The sequence below is a fragment of the Ostrinia nubilalis genome, chromosome 3 (genome assembly GCF_963855985.1).
Source record: "Ostrinia nubilalis chromosome 3, ilOstNubi1.1, whole genome shotgun sequence".
Lineage (NCBI taxonomy): Eukaryota > Metazoa > Arthropoda > Insecta > Lepidoptera > Crambidae > Ostrinia > Ostrinia nubilalis.
In genome coordinates, this window is record NC_087090.1 from 9,480,363 (window position 1) to 9,499,046 (window position 18,684).

Genomic DNA, 18,684 nt, shown 5'->3' on the forward strand with positions numbered 1-18,684 from the left:
CGATATCACTCCGATAAGCAATATGTGCCGGGGCGGCGGCCGCGGCTCGGCTCGGCTCAATATCAGGCGAATGTGCGGAAATCCCTCCATGCATCACAATTGCGGTGAGCCGGGCACGTAGCCACCAGAATCCTCCACTCGATTTTTCCTTATAACCGCGTCTTAGGCGGTGTCAAATATTTCTGAGGCGTGTCGAGAGCGCGGCGCGTTCCTCGCTTTGCTCATTTTCGACGTCAATGAGGCGCGAGATAATTGCCTTTCGGAATCGAAGCCCTCCGCCGCACCCGTCTATGATGATTTATTTACATCCGCGTAATTAACTGTCGCACTACGTGACGGGAAGAGCCTCGCGGACGTTTTATCGTCGCACGCCGAGCCTCTAGCGCAATATTTTATTCAGTGAAAAAACGGAAAAGCGCTTATCGCTGTTCCAAAGAAATACGTATACAAACAAACGCCATCTGAATATTCAGTACTACACTTGGGGACGCGCTTACTGATAATGTCCGCGGAGCGGCTCCCGAGTGATTTATAGAGTAACTTTTTTAAAGCACATCCGATAGCATCGGAATAGTTATTTAAACGTACAAACCGAGTCGGAATACATCGAGGACAGCAAAGTATGAATCTTTGGCCGCATCAAATGCAGGCTTGTTCCAAATTTGTCGGTTACCTATTAAACTTGTGCGATGCGTGCTACAACTAGCTAGTGAAAGCAGTCGGCTGCATTTAGATTAACTTGTTACTGGCAGGCATAATGTTAGTTGGACGGTCCTCTCGCAGTTTAAGCTCGGGATAAAGTTATTATTTCCTGTTACTCGGCGCCGTCTACTTTAGCCGAGTTTCGACTCCTAGCAACCCGTTTGTGAAACTTCAATGGGTGATCACGTTTTCATCATATCTATGATAACTTGGTCGGCTCTATCAAACTCGGATTTATTAGCTGGGACGGATTTGACTATTATTAACTTAACAGTTGGAGCGCCCTATTCAGGTCAATGTTGACTGAATAAATTGAACTGAGATAAGAGCTAACCGATAGCCGATATCAATCAGGGATTCCCATAGTATAACTATTTCATAGACGAGACATAAGTTGACACAATAGGACCAATTGTAGTAAAGAGGTGGAAAATAGCTGTGCATTTTCAGACTCACGAATTACGGTCGGCAGATTTGTGAAATTGTCGAACGTGAAATACGCGACAGGAATAGTATCGTGTTTTATCCGGCTCGCTATTAGCGGGGGTAGCGTTTTGTATCGCTTCGTTCATGCGCCGGTCACTGGGGTCGTCCGGCAGGTGTATCGCAGCGATTAGCGTGACGGATGCCCGCGTCGCCAGAGACGGATGGCCCGCGCCGCCCGCCGCCCGGCTGCCCGGCGCACACATTACGATACATTAATTGCTCTTCGATCACCTCTATCTGCTCACGTACATCCATGCATCTACACACTATGCATAGGCCAATTCAGCGCTTTTAGAACATCAATTACACCCTTTTTTTTACAAAATAAATGGATGCAGATCATTGGAATGGATGATGCTTATAACCGTGTTAGGCCGCGTGGATTAAAACAAAATCTTTCAATCTGATCTTATTTGTTTGGGAGAAGCGATGGGAGGGTCGGCTGGGCGCAGGGTGGGCAATAACCGCCCAAAACTAATAACATTTTTGTGTGATAGTGGAGGAGCAAACCGAGCGCGCTTCCCTCAGTGTCCTTTATGACACAACAATGCGCACTTGCAATACAATAAGGGGTTAGCCGGAGAGTCGGTTTCATGTCTACTTTCGTGGAAATGGTGTTTTGGGAAGAAAATGCGCGGGCATTTAATTTTGTTTTTTAAAAAGAGTGAATATTTGGATCAGGGTTGTTCTTGTCCGAACTTGGCACAGTTGGTCGATTAAAGCAAAAATGACATCAATGAACAGAGGCGGGCGTCTCGTTACGGCGAGTGCTGCGGGAGCCAAGTGCTCTCGGAACTATGACGTGTATAACGAACAGCCCTCGAGAGCGGCGACTGTTGGCAGCCGGCACGACTCGCCAGTTCGGCACCCTTGTTACGACGCCTCATATGCGGTCGCGTGCAGCATTATCTTAACGTCAGTGTTTCATTTTACATGAAGCTTTAAAGTTGCAAGCTCTACATGAAAATGTGAGAGCAATGAAACGATGAACCGTAATGTTGGTGATTCATACGCTGAAGTCGTTTCGAATCAATTAATCCCTAGCTAAACAGTTAATTAGCACAGTGTGTGCACTGAACTATCTATCACAATAAAACTAGGCGTCAAATAGGGCGCGGAGAATGCAAGGCGCGCGGTCGTTAATCGATCAGAACATTCGATCACGATTGATGGATTGGCGACACGCCGTCGGCGGAGCGCGGCCGCACGCGCACGCTCGCGTCGCCTCTGCCATTGGCCGAGCGACACGCGACGCGGCAAATCGACACCCGAGGAAAACAATGAGATAACGAGCCGATGAATGACACGCTCCCGTCACGATACCGCCCGAAGCACACTTGTACGCACTAAAGTGAGTGCCAAAAATATTTGTCGAACAGGGACAGCCGGGAATAGAACCGGCCGGAGCCGCGTGCCAACTCCTGCGCCGCACACGTGACTGAGTGCCCACCCGCCCGCTGGAACTCGACTCTCGCTGCTTTGTTTTTAAAGCATTTAATGACTGGAGATTCTTTACTATCATTTTTAGTAACTAGATAATCTTAGTCGTTTACAATGCTTTGGTGCATTGCTCGTTACAATCAAAGAATCATACCATCAATCAGGGAAGAAAAGGGGGATATGCAGGTATATTCAGTGATTTATTAATCGAGGTCCCTATTTTGATTCGCGGCGTAAGAGCGGCTAACACGATCAGAATCGAGATCCGGTGCCGGATGCCACAAATAATTTTTCGCCGAGAAGCCAAAGCGAGGGAAAGGTAAAATTTAATTTGCGAAATTTTGTGGTTGCCATGGGAATTAGGTAAGCAAAGTCAATTCTGAAAGTAAGTAGAATTTGAATTTAAAATGATTTATAGAGGCGCAGGGGAGTGGCTAATGAGGCGTCATGCGAGAGGGGCGCGTGTTTACGGCCGGTGTTTTTTCGCCGCGCGGTTGGGCGGCGCCCGAGTGCTCGCTGACGTAACGCCGCCCGCCCACGCGCTCGCTATCGTCAAACGCACATTTCACAACCGACTGAGCCGGTTAAATGTCCAAGACAACATAAAAACAACCGTGATAACATAGCGTCAAAGCGCCAACGTTTGACATCCACATGTTAAAGATACCATCACACAATTCAAACGACCGTAAACGACTTCTCTTTCAAATCCGTGTTCCCGACTCACTGAGTTTGGAAGTAAAATATCATAATAACACACTAGTAGGAAAAAGTTCGAAGTAGCCTTAAAGTAAGAATTATTCACTCTGGTGAAGTTCCCGACAAGTTTGCATCGCCCGCCGTAGCTTAACTCTAAAATATGCATCGTGCGCGCAGTTGTCTCGGCCACTTTAGCCGCGGCGCCGGTCACTACTTGTTTATCCCGGCTTTATAGCTCCTTCTAAAAACTAATAAAGTAAAAATGAGTCTTTAGATCAGCTCCGAAGTAAGCACCTACACCGATGTTTTAGCTTTTATTAAACTCGTCTACCGTCGTAAGCTCTCTGCAAGTTTGATTAAATATTTAAGTGTTGGTTTGCCTTTCTGCCTTTCGAGATTGGCTTTAACAAACTCGCAATGTGCTAGCGGTTGGATGTTGGGGCAATAATTCGGTGGGAGTCCGGCAATATACCGGCGAGCCGGCGGGGTGCGAGCGGCAGATTAATGCAACGGAAGCCGGCGCGACCTCTCCAGGTGTTTCATTAAATTGCGCGCGGCGCCTTCGCCGGCTCGTACGGCCATTATGAAAGCTGCAAGCTCGAGGGCCATTCGCTTTAAGAACGCCCGCGCCACTTTGTAACGGCCTTAATGAATCTTGTTACTTATAGGCTCGCGTAAATTGCCTGTTTTACTAACGCGCCCCGGGGTGCAAAATCATTAGGTCAATGAACGTTCTCACACGGAACGCTTTCAATGTTTTTGTACGGCCGTAAGTGCTTTTCCTATTGCACCACTAAACAGTTCATTAGGGGTGGAATCAAAGCCCTTCGCAGTGGCTATTACTTATTGCATTAGTGTCGATTAACGTCGAGAGCTTAACGCGCTTTTATAAAGTTAGATGGAAGCTTTTTCGTTAGTTAATTTCAAAACTCGTGCATCTGCGATTTTATCGTTTGAATTTGCAATTTACAGACGCTTTAATCAAAACTGTGTACACTGCAGGTAGTTGGGTAGGTAAATAGTGTAACGTAACACGTGCGCGCGGTTCACGTGCATGCAATCTAGCGAAATAAGCGACGAGCGGGCTTGTAGGAGTAATGCGGCGATACGGCGGCGTCCCCGGCCGGCGGCCACCGGCGGCTGACAAGTTTAGCTGCTGCAGTAATTAGTCTCTAAGCAGCCAGCCAGCACCGTCACCCCCACGCTCCACTCGCCTGCTCACTTGAGCGACCCTCGCATCATTACTCAACCAGAACGTATTAAACACAACATTTTCGACTTTCGACACGACTTATCTGTTATAGTTGCAGACAACAATAGTTGTATCTCGCTCGACAAAGGTTTCTAGGACGTTTCCGTAACGGTATTTTCTTTGCTTTTGTGCTGAAGTTAATAGAAAACGTTGAGCGATATCGGGTTCTTTCAACGCCGTGTCGGCGAAGTGTCTATTACAAATGTAGCTTATTTAATTTAGTTAGTTCCTTCGAGTTTTATTCACGGCTAAGCTTTACGTTTCTTTCAGCATTTCATCTCAATAAAATCATAAAAAGGGTTTAACCGAGCGTAGTGAGCGGTTCGTTGCGATAAAGGCGATAAAAGCAGAACGGACTAACTACAAAATAAAGAGCCTTTAGTAGGTGCGATAAGGGAAGTTTAAGAGTTTTCGGGTGCGGGTCGCCCAATAAATTGGGCGGCACTTAATTATGATCTCGGGCGGCATCTTGCAGGCGGCTAATGTCCCGGACTCGTTTAATGCGCGAACTTGTAGCCTGGGCTCCGGCGGGCGTGATAAATCTTCATCTGCCCGCGCCCCACGAGCACACACGAGCGAGGCGGACGTGACGGGCCCGGGACGCGGCCGCGGCGATAGCGGTGAAAAATAACAGCCTACCGCACTAAACAACGGCCTGATATGACTTCTTACTTAATGCACTGTTTCCTTCTAGACTTAGCACGCGACCTAACGGGTGAACTCTACAAACAAACCAGACGTTGGCCATAAACATGAGAGAATATACTACTAAGCACGTACATATTCCAGTGAATAAACAATATAAAACTTGTTTATTATAACCCAAAAGTATAGTTCCATACCGTTTCAATACTCGACAAGTTAAAATGTATTACCGTTATAAAACAGCTGACTTATTAGGCGTAAAACAAATTTCTTCATTAAAGGCTCTGCAGTCTCTAAACACGTCGACATAAATCAATTTTCTTAACACCAGCGAGTTACAAACTGTAGTGATTTATGGTGGAAAAATGAAATCCATTTGAACATTGCTTTTACGTTCGGAGCGAGATTGTTGTAAGGGTGAGTTGAGTATACGACTATTTTGTATGGTTAGTACAGGAGTTAGATAGAAAAACATGTGAACGGATTTGGCTCTTATGTTATGGTGGGAGGGTGTGTTGTGTTGCGAATTTTGCCGGCACGGTACATTAGGAAGGCCGGCGGAATGTTACTGCAGCGCGTTACATTAATGTGCGGAGGCCGAGGCGGCCGGGCCGGTAGGGCGCAGTCGGCGCCGCATTATCTAGGTATAATTAAAGCCGGCAAGACGACGACGAGACGTTACGCCCGTCCTAACGACTTTTATAGCGTATGTAACATTGCCGGCACATAAAATAAATGTGCCGCCTTCAGCACCCCGATATAGCAAGCATTGCCAGATTAATCGCGCAAAATGTTTACTCGCATGCTATACGGATGCCGTTATGCGCAATTCGCACTGAAGCATTATGTTGTGGGTATCGGAGATTGTTTCTGATTTTTTTGGGGTTGTGTAGCCAAAAGCATACGTTAGTAGGTAACACTCATTTTGTTTATTGGTGCACTCAGCTAGACCACTATTGGAGTCGACCGTTACAATAAATACAATTATGTAGAGTACCTCGATCGTGATAGAAATAAAATTGGATGGAGAAACGTAAAGGGGATGGGAAGAAGTCCGTTTGTATTGTAACACCACGCCGGATGTAGAGAACATGAATTCTGCAAGTTGAGTTATTGTATGTACGCAGTAAATTACAGCTCTGCCATTCAGCAAGTAGTGTAGCGACAGTGAGAATCTGATGTTATATTATTTGCAATATTTAAATTAAAAAGAGCTATTGATAAGTTACAATTTTAATGTGATAGATTTTTAATCAGAAGTCTCTGACATGTTGCAGTTGTAAAAGTACATAGTGGAAAGAAACTATTGTGATGACAAACAATATTTAATAAAATTACCTAAATTAAACAAGCTAATAGTTAAATATCTTTGCATCGTAACCTTAGTATCGTCCAGTTAGCTATTAAACTTGATACGCCTTTATCGTATGACCATAAATGCGCAAGTGAGGCAAGTAGGTACAATCTTTTTACAAGCAGCAGTTTCGGCGTAGCGATACACGCGGGAGAGCGCCGCCCGCCGCGGCCGTCATTTAAATCTTATACGTCCACATTAGCTTTATAGACGAGAGTTCCCCGCGTTAGCAGCGCCCGAGTGCACTTTTATTGGGGATGAAATACAGTAATTGCCACTCGGCGCCAGGTCGTGACCGACGCGTTCTCTACGTGATAATTGTTCCATCTCGCGTTCCACTATCGGTGTACGTTACCAATTTTTGCACGTCATACTCGTTTTCAACTCGCATTCGGAGAGCGTGGGGGATCATTTTCTCCACCCTCGCAACAGTCGAAAGTCATAAAACTGCATTGCCTTTAGAAGTGAAACACTAACAAATATTTTTACTAAAGCGGATTAGCAGGAGATTTTATTTCCACAGTCAGTACTTTCTTTCTCAACTAATGTATTTCACATTTTCCCGGGGAATAAGATGGAATTAAGTACAACGAACAATATCGGAGAACATAATGAGATTTTTACATCTGGAATCATGAGGCCCATACAAAAAGCGACCCCTTATATAAAAAGGGAAATATTCAAAACAATAACCGCTTTTCATATCTCAATCCCCAAACAGCCATAATCTTGACAAATGACGGTCTTTCGAGTGTAGTCGGCACTACGGGCCGCATTGACAAAGCCCCGAATAAACTGACGCGGACACATAAATAAGCATATTCGATGTTTTATTGAGTGGAGGAAATACGAAGGAAATAGTTTCCCGCGTCATTACGCCACGCATCAATCAAAGCGCGACCAGCGCGGGTTCGGGAACCTTGGACCGGATCGATTTATAGGGCCCATGCTTTCGACGGCTTCCTGACTCACTTACATGGCCGTGAACGGTTACTTTACACGACCATATCCGTAGCCGCGACCGAAACTCGGACAAAATTTACCAGACAACACAAACGAGGGCCATTGTAAGTACAAAGAAAGCTGCATCATTACGCTACAAAAGGATGATTGGGATCCCCACGGAGTCAACGGCGTGCGACGACGCCAATGTTCCGTGGATGACTAAGCGTAAAGATATGGGGGCACTGATTGCATGACTCGTTGTGGCATACAAGAGTATACCGATTTAGTCGTATCGTGAAATTAGGTTGTGTGCCGGAGCCGGTTTTCGCGTGGTGGTAAACGGCAATAAACGATGAAGGCGTGAGGTCCGCAAGTGGTATGGAATGGGAGCGAATGCACGATATCTGCATTGTGGGGCGGCGTCGCGGCGCCGGCGGGTCTCGGCGACGCGGCGGCGGCGCATACATCAGGCACGCGACGCCCCCGCCCCCGCCGAACCCTTACCCCTCGCCAATTATCATCATTGTGGTTCTATTTTTGACTGCGCAGATTGCATAGTAGATTGCTTTCCTCGGATTATCGATAACAATAGTTTGCAAGTTGCAAGCTATTTCATTTCAAATTTATAAGTCGCGACGCGAAGATATGATCGCCCGTTATTGTAATAAGTTAGCAATGGATTGGTATGCCGTACATATTTGCATATTATGATAATATAATAGATAAATAGATACGAGGAACGCGGGTTCGAATCCCACCGCCGCTCGACTATTGTGGTGAGCCCACTCGTAACACAAGCTTATTTAGCTTACCACGAGGGGCTAATGGGACTATTAGTAATTTGGGCAATACAAATTGGTAATAATCTTTTAAAAAAAAAAAAAAAAAAAAAAAAATGCTGATCACTACTCCGGGAAAAACTGCACAATAGTGAAAATAAATAATAATCAAATATAGAGATTATTATACTAGGAAGTTTACATATTTCTGGGTTGCAATGTTTTGATCATTTAACAATGATACACGACTAAACTCATCAAACTATGGAAATGTTAAATTCAAAACAATGTATTTCTTTACAAGTCCGTCTACGACACGACTACGACAAATCTCGTAGTCTCGTAGCAAAACATCCCTGACGAGACCTTCTCTAAACTCTACAAGCGATTATGTACAGCTAGCTACATTTACTACGAAAGCCAAACGATGGTACTGAGTGGATTTTTATCCTGTTATTGTTTGGTATAAAAAAATAAAAAATCAACATTTTATTGCAATGAAAATCTTGAAATATAAATATCCTTTTAATTGGGAGATCATTTTTGGTTTAGCTTTAGAAACATACTGAAGGCACAGGCAGCTTAAACTAAAATGATAAAATCCACTGTATTAATAGAATCGCGCTACGTTTGTTGTCCGTACGAAAACTGAAAATACCATTTGCCATTGCTTCAATTTGAAACGTTCTTAAAAAGAAAAAACTATCGGATGGGGAGTCTAAAATACAGTCGAAAAAAAGTTTTAAACTTGTTTCAGCTTTAAACATCGGGCGCATTAGCCAGACAGACGTCTGCCAGCCCTGCTGCGGGGCAGACGCAATCCGAAACTTGTTGAGATAACATCTCGATCCTAGTGACAACAGAGTAATCTTGCCCGATAAATTACGTCCTAGGGCAATAATGATAATTGTATTCATAAACAACAATAATAATAGCTATCTACTATCAGACGCCATCATGAGTCAGCGCGGATCAGTCGCAGCGTCTCTGTCAATAAAGTTTAACTAGCCTAGTTGATATGACGCTAGCGTTAGACTGCGGACGGTTCCGCAATTTGCATTCATGACTCACGGACATTGTTAGATAATGTTTCTGCCACTTCAACGAGACTTAATGAATAATAAAACAAAAGTCAACGTTCGATATAGGTCTTAATTAACGTTTCTAATTAAGGACGTGGGAAACTTTGAGATTTACTGCGACAAGGAAGAGAGGGCGTGTTTTGCTTAAATCGTAAGCGGATTTTTGTAGCAGGTTAAAGGGTGCTCTTACTCGGACTCTGTTTGCCTTTCAGTCTGCCGTAACAATGAATTAAGCACACTCATTAATTAAGCATCCCTTTATCCTTGGTCATAGAACATTTTGAATACGACAGTTAGCTCGTTCGCATTCGGACTGAAACATTTTCATTTTAGTATTAGTCACGTTACAACAATACAGAACAATGAAAATGCTGAAAATAGAAAAACTTTGTGTTAGGTATAGACAGAGCATCTCGACCTTTAAAGAGGCATTGACATCGGATTAACGACACTGAAGCTCTACAAGTAATAAGCTCTAAAGAATAGGGTATAAAGGCGATGTTTCTTCAAAAGCGGTATTTAGAAGCATTATTGATAAAATAGTTGTATCCAATGTTATTGAGTAAGCTTGGTCGCGTGTTGGCCGCGCGGCAGTGCCACGCTGCCGTGCTCCCATTATCCTATGCAAATCCGGATTTCCCAAATATCGTGCTTTGCCGCGGGCCACCTAGCTATCGTGGCTATTTATAACGCGCTGTTACAAATACGGGCCCGGAGCTGAGCCGTTTAGTCCGCCGACGAAATACACTGGCCGTATGTTGCTCTATGCGCTTTCAGACGCGCCCGTACTTGCATCATTTTGGTGCATAATGCAGGGAGTTCGCTGGAATTTTGCCGCACTCTGCAGTCTTGTTTAAATATTGCTTTGTTATGAGAACTGGAAATTATTATTACGTCCAGATGTTTGGAATTTAATGAATGGTGAATTATTGTAGCGAGATAGCAACGACTCGGTTGACCGTGCACATGTGTTCGTTGCTACGTTAAACTAGTTCACATGGTGCCCCTCGTAATAATATTAATACGGAACCTGTTAGCGGGATTCAATGGCAGAATAATTAGCGATCGCGAACAGCGATAACAAATGAATCTGATAATTTTTGCGACAGCATTAGACATGGGATTGAGTCTGTATAGTTGATTTGCATACAATTATGTTTGAATCGAATATGAGATGTACAAAATTTAATAGAGACTACGAATTAAGTAGCAAACGTATACTAAAATTCATAATAAGGAAATTGAGATGGAACATTTTACACTTGGTATAATTTGTAAACAATCATTCAATAAATTTTCCTTCCCGATCATGTGTCAGAACCATGAATTTCAGGTTCCACCAACAGTTCATAAAATAGTTAAGTACTTTATAATACCAACAGGGAAACCGCAGCATTCTAAAAATAGATCGTTATCCAATTAGGTGGCCGTCGTGCTCGTTATGATGTTGATGTTAGTGAGTAAATTAAATTGTTTTTCACGTAATATGAGGGGGACTATTAGGCCAGTATTAATATTCGAGTAGGTAGAAAGTTTATCGCGTAATCTCATAAAACAGGTTAGTCGAATGAAGGGTGTGTAGATCATGCCGAGGTCAGAGTTTCGGGGTCAGGTCAAGTCGGGTCGCCGAAAATAATCCCCCAGAAATTAGGGTGGCCGTAAGAATAATTCCTCTGTCTGTAAATAAACGAGTAATGTTACGGGGGACAAAAATATAACCAATCTGACTAATTGCGAAAAGCCGCTGAATCTTTGTTTGTTACTAAAGAGCAAAATATTATTTAACAATTGTCAATTAAGGTTCAGCAATATAAAAAAACATTAATACTGCTGTTTGAACTTTGCATACATGTTTAAGTTTGCATAACATCATTTAAAATAACGAATATCAATTCTCTGTATCTGTAAAGGTCATATGTCGGTTAGTGAGCAACGCTAATGAAGACAATACAATTTCAAAGTCTATCTATAGACTATGAATGGAACAAGAGAAATGAATGAAACAATATAATTGTGGCAGCCTTCTAAATTTAGATACGTAAATGAAGACCGCGCAACGTCAGTGGCATTTCAGCCGATAGTCGCAAAATAATTATGTCACACAATGTATAATTAAACGTACGAAGCGCAATTACCTTCAGAGGAGGCGTATTATTATTGGAGTGGTGTGTATGGTAGGGGGAAAATGGGGGGAAAGAATGAAGCAAACTGCTTGCACTCGCTCCTTACAAGTTTTTTGAAGAGCGCACTGGATAATTAGATTAGATGCCGTTGCCGCCCTGGCTTGCAAACCGACGAGCAACTTCTTTTTCACTAAGTAGATAAACCGTTAAATTTTTATTTCTGACGCTAAATCGCCAAGAACAAAGTTTAGAAAAGAACTCGCACGAGGATAAATGAATTACCCCAAGAAATACACTAACGTGACCGTATCGAAGATTTAAAAGGAACAATTAGTTAAACCTTTGACTTCTTCTCTTTGTTCGAGGTTAATCGGCGAGTAAATTACACCCGGCTAAAATATCTACGCTATTGTGGAATATTTAAAAGAAAGCACTCACTGTTTCTTTAGAATTTTTTGTTCGGGGTGATTTTCACCGCTAATTTGTGTTTAAACGATATTCTTTAAGTGGAATTAACTTTGTGAGTAATTAGAACAGTTTGATGGTTCTCACCTGAGCCTGAAATTTCACTGTATTGATTAAAACGTAGTTATTGCTAGCCACACAATTAGTCGTCCGAACCGAAGGGCCGCCGTCTACCGAATGGCCCGCCACCGTCCACCTACCGGTACAATTTAATTAAATAGGGCTTCGGATTAGCCGTGTGAGGCTTCACACAAACTATTCTGTTTCATATTTCTTCGCCCGGCTCAATACGCCGCAGCCCGCCCGCCTACAAACAATAACGGAGCGTCGTACCTGAGATTAGCTTCGCTAACAAATAGCATCGCGCCACTTAAATGTATTTACCTGAAACAAAAACAGTAAAATCAGTCGGGTTTTGGTGATTTGTTAAAGTAAAGTCAATTAGCTTAAACAATGTCTGCAATAATAATAACGGTAGGAGTGACGAATCAAAGTTATTCTGGTGTAAAGTCTTGACTTTGATAATAATGGTTTCGGTTAGCGGCGAGCGGGGCGGGGGCCGATTGTATCGCATGATAAACACCGGCCGCCCGCCGCGCCATCCACGACTCCCAGCTAATTAAACAACAACGGAGAAAATTAATTTGATTGTTTCGGAACTGCGCCTCTTTGTTTCGAGCCTCCGAACGAGTTACCTCGGAAAAATATTTGACTGACGCCTCTCGATTCCGCCGTGGAGTATTTTCACTGTGTCACGATTTATTTGAGGGGAAATTTTACAGTGGCAGCGAGCATCGCGCGTGAATGGCAGGTGGATACTGGGGCGACGTCCGCAGCCAGTCCTGGACGTGGAATCCTTATTAGTTCTATTTACATTGAAAAACGCGCGAGCCACCGGCGGCTCTTGAAAACTAATATTTTCCCAAGGTGAAAGCTTGAGTGATGTTAGTGTGAAATTCATTATCTGAGGGACAACACTCATTGGACCATATGAAAATTCCTCATTTAATTTTGAACCGAAAGACCTAATGTGTAAAGATGTAGAGTCCCAAATCCGTTGGGGAAAAGCGTCATTTCGTGGTGGGTTGATGTGCTGTCGACGTAAAATTATGCACACAAGTAATTAATTGTAAAAGTTAGAGAAACGTCACGCGCCGTAATGTGGTTTAAGGTCGACATTGATGGCGTAAGTGTGTGGTGTATGACAAATGACTCCGGGAACCGGGACTCCGCGTCCCGCGCGCGGCGACTCCGGCTCGGCTCGGCGCGGTGTCGCCTTACAACCGCGCCTCGCCGACACAACCCACCACGCACCGACACCGCAACTCCCTTGTCATTATTAATGACACGTTGTAATTAATTACAACAACGTGCTCAGATATTCTATAAGGTACACATGTTAACAAGATCAGATATGTGCACTGGCGTAACGAGATCACGGCGTTATATCGTGTAACAATATAGCTATTGTCTCGTCATCAGTTCACTACGGATGAATAATTTATAGAGCGTCAGCTTAAAGTTCCAAGCTTCGGGTGTCAATTAGGCGAAGTATTTGCGAAACGCCCTCGCAATAAATAAGTTGCGAAATTGAATTCGGAAAATTAACCATGAATAGATACGGGTCGGGCAAAAACTTTAACGCGTGCTCGGGAAGCAGTCGGCGACGAGCGGCGAGCGCGTTCGGGCACAGCGCTCGCCGAGCGTGAATTATTCACGCGCCGAGCGGCCCCTGGCCTCCAGATAGATCCGAGACGACAAACTTTTTGTTTACCGACGAATAAATTGTTTCGATTTCATTCCATTTGAAGATCTGTTGCCGCTCAAATAAAATTATCCTTGTGAATAAAATAACGTAAGTGCCTAATCCAGTACGAAATTCATAACAATAACATTTAGTGTTAACTCCCAAACAACTTACATTTGCGGTACAATTTAATCGTCAGTAAACTATGGAAAACTAGTACGTAGGTACTTTGAAGAAGAGGTGAAATTAGCGTTCGTTAAATTTAATTTTCATTCCGTTGGAACGCGTATTTCAGTGACTGCGGTCGAGGGCTTAGATTATACTTTAATAAAATGAACGAAACAAGTTTAAATTCAAAATGAAAAGTTGTGGAGTGCTTTTACGGAACATCAGTGTGAAGGGTTGAAAAGGGATATGGAGGACTCATTATAGGATGCGCGGTTCATCTCATTCGGGTTGGACAAAAACGGGCCGCTGTCCGTTACGGTCTCGGCTGCAATTAAACACGAACGACCGGCGACCGCTCATTGGAAAAGCGCTGAACAAGTGAACAATACAGCGGCCATCTAATTACTTCGCGCCGCGCCCGGCTCCGCTCGCCGCCGAGAGCCGACTCTACAATGACACCGCTAACTTACTTGCGGTTTTTGTCTGTCCCACTAGCTCTACTGTAACGAATCGAATGTTTACAAAACTATTTGAAACAATTAAACAACCGGAGAAATTAACTAAACAATGTTCAGATCACTTCAGCTTTAAACTAAAACAAGTGATTGGCTCCGGAGTTTTTGCAATACTAATTATTTTACAAGTGTACAATTTCAATTTGCGGTTTCGCCGTCGAATAAGTCTTTCACAAGTTCGCTTACAACAGCATTATTATATTTCAATGGCCTGGAGTTTTAAAATCCCGTCTCATCCTCGACATTTGGCAATTCCGCACAAACCGTGGAATGCGAGGGTACCGATGGCGAAATTATCGAGAGTCCTTACGGTCATTAAGTCATTAACCGGAGAGAGGTGGGGCCGAACACAATCGGAATCAAATTAAGTTCATTCAGTTGCGGCGGAGCGCGCGGCGAGTTGATTCAGCCGGTCTGGACTGGCCGCGCAAAGAATAAGCAATCAAAGATCAGACCTAATTGACTAACATAAATGCCTAGATAACTGGCACAAACTTAGATGCTCTTCCTAGAAGAGGTGCATAGAATATTCAGCATTCAGCCGACTCTTTACTTTGATATTTCAGTCCAGTTTAAAGTTTAAGACCTCGAATTTCCGTAAAACATGATCAAAGCATATCTTGCCGGAGTTGATTTCCAGTCTGATAAAATGAATACTTTTTATTCCGTGAAAACCTTTTGAAATGATAAACCAGGATGTGTGGAAGAGGAAAAGAGCGATTGCAATCGTACGTGCCGGAGTGGATTCCCCCGGGATCGTGTGAGTGAGAGAGTGCTCATTAACCGGTCCAGGCGACGATCGAGCGGGCGATGCGACAAATGAACTCGAAGCGGCCGATTATTCCGCTCCATGTGAACCGGCGAAACTTACAGCCGACGACGAGCCATTATTATGCAAAACAAAACACGCAATTAATTGGGTTTTAAAAGTTAAACCTCTAGGCGAGCCTCTCGCGGTCCAAGATTTATTTGGGAAATATGAGAACGTTATTAGCGGCCGAATATTGCGGGGAGGATTACGGCAACGCACGGTGGTCGTCGAGCAGTCGGGGCTCGGGACGGGCCGGTTGAAATCAGGAGTGCTGGCGGGGGTTATGAGCTAAGCGCTGCGAAGTTTCACGTCGGGAATGGATGGTCGAATTAATTGAAATATAGCGTCGCGGCGTTGTGCGGTCGTGCGGTGGCGAATTGGGGGATTAAAGTTGCAGCGAGCGCGGCATCAGGTGCGGGGGGCTGCAGTGCGGCGCCGGCATCGGCTTGCCAAACACGGAGCCGAACCGTTGAAAAATTGCGCCGAACGTCTTTCGGAGCCGCCCCCGCGTCGTGCGCGCCTGAGCTACATACAAATCAGGTGACGCTGTCCGCGATGCGTCCGGAACGTCGACTTTGCCGTCTCGCATCGTTACGTTTTGCTGAAGTAATACTTTTCAGTAAAACGATTTCAAATAGTAGCGTTTCTAGCGTCATTACCTTTGAAATTGAATGCTTTTTAGGTATTGAAAACTCCAATATATTGTAAGTTCAAATAACTTCAGTATTATATTTATAATCTTACAAATAAAATAATGAGTCAAAGAACAACTCATGCAAACTTTGTTGTGAGTGAACAAAATTGACGACTCTACATAGCTTGTTATGAAGACAGAAAGTGCCAGCTGTTATTTAATCCAATGTTACTTTGTAAGTGAACGTTGAATAGTTGCTACACAGGTAGAGCTACAATAATATTAACGTCATCTCTGAAATTCTCAGAAGAGCAGAAAATATTGCTGCGAAGCTAAGCGCAACTTTAGCAATGACTTTGCGATTTCGCGACGTTGCAAGGCATCGGCTATCTGTTCGAAATATCAACAAAATAAGATTATTTTATTTCGCGTCCGCTTCCGTGCAATAACAGGGAATTCATTCTGCGCGATTGCCGACTCGCTCGGGTACCCGCTCCACGTAGAGCGGTAATGGAATCGATTTGAACAGTAACAATCGGAATTATCGAGCCTAATCCGTAAATAAGGATATCAAGTGGACGCTAAACTTTATTAAAGGGCCGACAGCGTCACGGGCCGGCGCGGTCGACCTTCATAAAACAAACTTTATGACAAACAATAACATTTATTACATAGTTGAGTATTAATGCGCACTCCATTTACAGCCGCCGCCGCGGCGCACACTGGATCGAGCCCATACAAAGCGTTGGACATCGCTTCCTTACTCAGTGTTTTTAAAATAAAATGAGATTACTTCAACGTAGTAACTTCAAATTTTTACAGTGTAAGGTTGATAAGTTTATCTTTCTAATGTGATAGGTTTTACTTATTAGATGGCAATTAATATAAGTGAAAAAAATTCTTAAAATATAGTGATGAAAAACTTGTATTTATTGTTCAATGAAAAGCAAATACTCACTCATTTTGGTCTATTTCCATATTTAAAGAGTAACATAATCTAACAATACTCTAAATTTATTCTCATTAAGTGTTAAAATTTTTAAAGAAATATTTTTGTAAACGCCTGATTTTTCATTGCACACAATCAGTTTGTTCGGTTTTGTCGAGCTTGATTTCATATTCTGTTAACTGTTAGATACATAATCTAACAATACTCTAAATTTATTCTCATTAAGTGTTAAAATTATGAAAGAAATTTTTTTGTAAACGCCTGATTTTTCATTGCACACAATCACTTTGTTCGATTTTGTCGAGCTTGATTTTATATTCTGTTAGCTGTTAGATACATACTAATGCAATTTTATAGGAACTTGGCGGACTACAAAACTGACTCCAATCAACAGATTATACGTTTATATACGCCAATATACGTTTGTAGCTAAAAACTGGTTCTCATTATAATGACACTGCTTCTTCTTGCGACAAACAGTGTCAATGAAATTATTGATTTTTTTCGATAGTTATCTGATAAATAAAATGTGTAACTTAGTACCTACCTAACACAATCATAAATTAAGAAAAAAATACATACAAAATGTATGTATGGTATGTACTAAATTCAACGACGACAATCTTTTGAGATGATGACAGTGTGATTTTTTTACTATGTCTGTTTTATAGTATTTATTTATGTTCATAAAGTATTAACTACGTTAGTACTTACCTCTGTTTATCTGAAGAGAGTGTATGGGAAAACAGCTCTAGTATCCTAGCTAAAGAACTAGCGCGATCTTTCATCGTGGTTTTTAATAATGCATACAAATCTCTATTTGCCTTGAGGTTTTCCATTTTAATGAGTATTTTTTACTGAATTGCACACGATAAATAACTCATAAACCAAAATAAACATCTTTGGTTTACCTGACATTATTTTAGTGTAACGAATTTTACCTAAGTTAATTTTGCTATGCGGAAAAATGAGGCGCTTTTATTTAGTTTTTTGTGATTTTCTCGAAAATATGGATGAACAAGGGTCCAAAAACTGAGTAATAATATCGCCCACATTGTCATCTATCATCTCTCATTCATGGTTTGTTGAAGATCGCCCAAGATGTCAACTAAAACACGCAGTTTTCATTTAAAAAAATACCTTTTAAAATTACGTCAAAATAGCCAAGCTAGAAGTTTTTTAGGCACTCATTTTAACACACAGATTAAGATAAAGGTATAAACTAATACATTATTAAGTACTAACATAAAACCAGTGAACGAAATTGGATATATTGACAATACAAACAGAAGTCAGAAAATCCATGATTTTGACTTTGTTCACTTTACGGTCGCACCACATAGCTATGATAGTAGATCATGACTTGATATTAATGATATTTGATAGAATGAAGTCTCATCTTTCAACTTATATGCAAATCAATCTTGTTTTAAGTAGTTGCATTTAAAGCACCATGTCCAACACCTTGTATGGGCTCGATCCACCGTGCGGCGCCGCGTATTGTTGGTGGCGCCGCAAACATCTTTTTAGGTTTATAACTCACCCCGCGATACACCATGCGGCTTATGAAACGAATAATCCTAATCTAGTGGCTATTACACGGCCCCATTGTCGCGGGGTGTGTTGGAATCGTAAATATTACAAGTCGTTTATTTCAAGTAAATCCGTCGTTGAGATAGTGCGATGCCGTGATGCGCGTTTGTCTGCTGTGTGGAGGAAATAAAAGGGCACATTTAATAAAATAGAATTGGAGACGTCTGGGTGGGCTCACGTCTTGGGGAATGGTCTCTGGCAGACTCTATGTACCTACTACTAGACAGATGCTTACTTATATTGGTTATTCAAAGTTACAGAAACTTTTATCAACAACTCATTAAGACGATTGCGA

General features: G+C 42.6%; 1 protein-coding gene across 7 annotated transcripts in view; it reads right to left on the reverse strand.

Moving 5' to 3' along the window:
- LOC135087863 (protein muscleblind) overlaps positions 1 to 18,684 on the reverse strand; it is a 152,543-nt gene that overhangs the window by 13,563 nt on the left and 120,296 nt on the right. The gene's annotated exons all lie outside the window — the stretch shown is intronic.